Source organism: Tinamus guttatus, unplaced genomic scaffold, assembly GCF_059628265.1.
Source record: "Tinamus guttatus ecotype Peru unplaced genomic scaffold, ASM5962826v1 Tinamus_guttatus_pri_ptg000247l, whole genome shotgun sequence".
In the NCBI taxonomy this organism is placed as follows: Eukaryota; Metazoa; Chordata; class Aves; order Tinamiformes; family Tinamidae; genus Tinamus; species Tinamus guttatus.
Genome location: NW_028288781.1, coordinates 4,947,760 through 4,952,657, shown reverse-complemented (window position 1 = coordinate 4,952,657; position 4,898 = coordinate 4,947,760).

Sequence of the window (4,898 nt, the reverse complement as noted above, 5' to 3'; positions counted from 1 at the left end):
CAGCACAATATTAAAGCAGAATCACTCTGCATTTCAAAATTAAGGAGTATGTCCTGTAAATCACTGCTCAGATGGTCTCATCAATTGCCTTGATAGGTAGGTTCAAAATTTTTATGCTGCAGCTTTTCCCTCACCTTTAAGACTGTGTCTGCTAAGTGGTAGAGCAGGACATGGAAGTATAAATACATATCCTGCTGTCACAGAGCGGTGCTCTGCCAGAGCCTGGCAGAATCTAGCTGGTTGAAACAGGGCTGAAAACTACCCAGGGTGATTTAAGGCTTGGTCCATGCATGTGATGCATGTGCTAATAAACTAGTTATAAAACCTCCATTTCAAACAGGAAGGGAGTGTATCAACTAGAAATCAGCAGTATCAAAGCCTGGGCCAAGAGGAAGGTTAATGTATTCTCTTGCAAAGATCTGTTTCATCTGAGGAGATGAGAGTTTGTCATCAAAACATAAGCTATTCTGCAGCTCTTTGCTCAGGAAATGTAACAGTAAATGCTCTTGCAATTTTTGTTACAATTTAATTTTTCTATTTTAGTACTGTTTAATTTGAATGTAAAGTATGTTTCCAAAAATCTACAAAATATATTAGAACAGCTAAATATATAGTTTGCTACAGAAGATGCATTTTCTGCAAGTGTTTAGTATGTGTAATAGGGAAACTGAATGTGGATATCAGAAGAATTGAAAGGGTTTTCACTTTGACTCAGCAGAGTAACCCCCCACCAAGATACCTTTCTCTTGTATATATCAAGCAGTTCAAGAACACAGCACGTTGCAGTAATAAACATTGATTCTGTTTTTATTCTGGTATAGAATTGCTATATTTTTGAGAAATATTTGCTCACAGTTATATGTCCACATTTATTTCAGTGTTGTGGAGGATAGTTTCAATAAAACTGATCTTCATGATTGCAGTAGGCATGCCAGTGGTACCTGATTTTAAGATTGCCCCAACTAACTGTATACATCTCCAGCTTCTGCCTCGAGAGTAGAAAAGGACACATCCAAAGATGTGCATTGACATGGTTTATCCTATTGGTATCTGTGGGGTAACATGTAAAGTAAAAGCTACACCTTGGAATAAAATTTGCATGAACAGAACAATGTACTGGGTTTTAAGAATATGAATGTACTATGAGGATTGATCCCAGTAAGTAGACAGGCTTCCTGTCTTCCTGTTCTATGCAATTTTTATAAACTTTTTATGTATCTTTCTTCACCCTGATTTTGAAGATAATTTCCTTTATTCGATCTTTAAAAGGGTGGTAAGTGTAAGTTAGGAATACTTTGCTAAGACCAACTTTGCACAACCGATTGTCTTGAAGGAAGTTTGTAAGCTGGTTAACAAGTGACCTGAGCATGTCTCCTACTGAAAATGCATCTTGTGTCCCTGGGACATTTGAGCAGAAATCCGTTTATAAAAATGCAGCAGAATTAGAATTTGTACCATGCCTTCTTGCAGATCGTATCCGGTAATGTTTCACAGAATGGAGTAATACAGTAGCAAAATGCTGGTAAATATGTAAATGATGAGAAAGATACACCAAAAAGGCATGTAATTCCACAAGCAATAGAACTTATGAATATACTGGTTTTCAAGAATTTGTGTGTCGTGGTTTGATTCTCAGATATCTTAAAAGTAACAACTTCTGATCAAAGCCTTTCCTGCAGCTATTATGTAGGTTAACTTCTCTCTGTCATGTGAATTTGCCGAGTACATATGAAATGCATTGTGTAGAGCAATATTCTGTGTAGAGCGCTATTAGGATCTTGTTCATCCATCCACCAGTTTCATGAAACTCACTGGAACTTCATAATGATAAGAACGCTAGTCTGTAAAGTGTATTGGAAATTGCCAAGGAGAGTCAATAGTTATTTCTGAGAGTCTGAGGGACAGACAGGTATGCACGTGAAACTGACTTCCTTAAAAAAATAAAACATATGCAGACTTGAGGGTTGTATAAGTCTCATTGTAAGGAACTAAACTAGGAGCTATCAGGTAAGATTTATGATGAATTACTGCATAGGTGGGTTTTGTTTGTTTGTTTGTTTGTTTTCTCAAGGCAAAGGAGCTAGTTAGGTTGAGTCTGAAGCATGAAGAGTTCCATGTGTAAATAAGTACATACAAACATAAATATAATGAAAGCCTATGTATACTCTATCTGTGAAACAAAGATAAAATAAACCAAAGAGGAAATATTTAGTGAGATGATTTGAAATAGGTTACAAATTAAAATGAAGAATAATTACTGGATTCTAAAATGGAAGAAATGCCTGGAAAATGTATGCATTTGAGATGTACAGCTGAGAGATGGATCTTCTAAGATTCCATACAGAAGAAACTTACAGATAGCAGAGATCCTGTCAGCTGAAGAAAAAGCTAGACTTTGTTCTGTTGAGGGGAAAACAACAGCAGATGTGAAGCATCTATAAAAAGGGAGGAGGAAGGATGTGTACTTATTGTGGAAAGCTGTTCTCATATAAAAGAGAAAGCAGTTTCCGTGCTTTTCTATTTCTGCTGAGAAAGCAGCAGAGCAAAATCCCAAATAAACCTCCATTGCTTCTGATGAACAAAAAAAATGTGAGAGCACCTTTCTGTAGAAACTGGCAGAAAAAAGAAAAGGCTAAAATTAAGTGTCATAGTTCCATTTCAGAATCATGGAAGGATTTTGTTGGAACTTCTGGAAAGATCTTTCAAAATTGAGGAGAGTTAAAAAACTAGGAGCAGTATTTACCATAACCAATGCAAGAGGCAATAGTAGGAGAGAATTAAGTTTGTACTTCAATAAATTTTACAGAGACATCAATTCCTGCTTACCAGAGCTGTCACACCATAAGAGCCCTTTTCTTTAGGATGACTTGTGGGAGCAGCAGCCCCAAGGGCAATGCAGCACAAAGTTGAAGGCCTCTTCCTCACTGTGTTTTCAGCTAGCTCTGTCCTTCTCCTGGCTGGAGGCGATGGGCTGAAGACCACTAACTAACTTTTGTATGCTTCAGTCCTTGGAAGTAAGCTTCTGAACGAGCTTTCTAAAGTTTTATTTTAAAAAAAAAAACTTTCATGTGTTAGATACTTTATCCTTTTTTTTTTTTCCTCTAATTAAAGGATATGGGTTGTGTGTTTTACAATACTGTCAGTGAGGTCAGTTAGCCCTTGGGAAGAAGGAACATGTGTTTTCCAGATAGACCGAACTGGCTTAAGTCTACTTAATGTGTGTGCAAAGAGAAGAGCAAAGAGCATAATGCTTTTTTCTTTTTTTTTTCTTTTTTTTTTCTTTTTTCTTTTCCTTACATTGAAACAATGAAGTGGCAATTTACCACAATCCATTCCTCATGTCTTTTTTTCCATTGGCCTTTTTCATCCTCTCAACACATTCTGTCACAGCAACAGTGAAGATGTAAAGCTGTAAAGAGACCCACTAAACCAGCCTTCTCAGAGGAAAGCATTTACTGATTTTCTGTGGTTTTTGATACAACTTGAGGATGAAAAGCTCTGAATAAAATTTAGCCAAATATCATTCAATAACATGCTCGTGAGCACTATTACGCAGCACCATCAGAAGACTGTATTTAGGCTTATAGCATATAATCATAAATATGTATGTATTTATACATGTGTATATGCCATAGAGACAAAAGCACACAAAAATGCATAAACTAAAGAATTGTTTTTTAATATATGTTAGAATATTTCTGTGTATGTAAACATTTGGAAAACTTGTGCAGCAGAAGTCACTGTAGGCACTGGTATTATAACTCAAATTCATGTCATTTTAGTTACAGCTTCTCAACCGTGCACAACAGATGCTATAATTCTCCATGCAAATTTATGTAGGAGGCATATTATACGTTACACCGCACTATTTAATTCAATTATTTAATAAAAGGCTACCTATTACTTTTTTTGTAGCCAGACACTGAATCTCTTGCCATTTCATTTCTATCATGAATGGAAATGAAAACATCTCCTGTTTACATGTATGCAAGCATTTTTTTTCTACATATTATTGATAGCATTTGTATGATTAATAATTCTAGTAAATTATAAAAAAATCCCATTTAAGTGTTTAACTTTTGTGAGAGTAGAACAAAAAGCTCTGCAAGCATAAGGTACAAGATGCCCTTATGCACATACAACTGTTATGGACTTCAATATAGTCATAGTTCCCCTATGACTATAACCTTCTGTCCATTTAAATAGTGTACTATGATAGTAATCACATTCTTAAAACTCTTTGGACTGCTTTAATAATGTTTCACTGTATTCCACTGGCCCTCATTTCAATTTATATTTAAGGCAGCTATAGTCTAAATAAATCAATAGGTACATACAGTTTTAAGAATTATCATGGTGGTTGATGAAAAACATGGTAAGATGCCCCTCTATGGACATTTTTCATTCTTTTTGCTGCTCTAGAACACATTTACTTCATAGAGAACATCCAAATAAATATGTGTTATAAATGTGTTATTAATACATTGGTTTTGGCATTAACCTGTGTTTAAGTGCCAAATGTTGGTGCCATTTTAAATGGTCTTTTCCTATTTTTGAGTACTGAAGTGCTACAGATGTGAACTGCCCAGCTAATGTCCTGACTCATAATAAGAAAGTAAAATACTGGTGTGAGCCATCACATTTTCAAACCTGAATTTGAAAAAAAAAAAACAAAACAAAACCAACAACGACAAAACAAGAGCAGCATGCAAAACATCCTGGTGTAGGCAATATATCCAGCACAAATAAAAGAGAAATATGCAGAGATAAAATATGCAGTCATAGACATATTCCATATTGATACCTTCTGAAAAATTCCATGGCGATTAATTCTAGGTGGCAATTGGGTAAAAAAGTATGTACCAGTCAGAGATACAAGGCAGTTCCTGCTTGGTTCA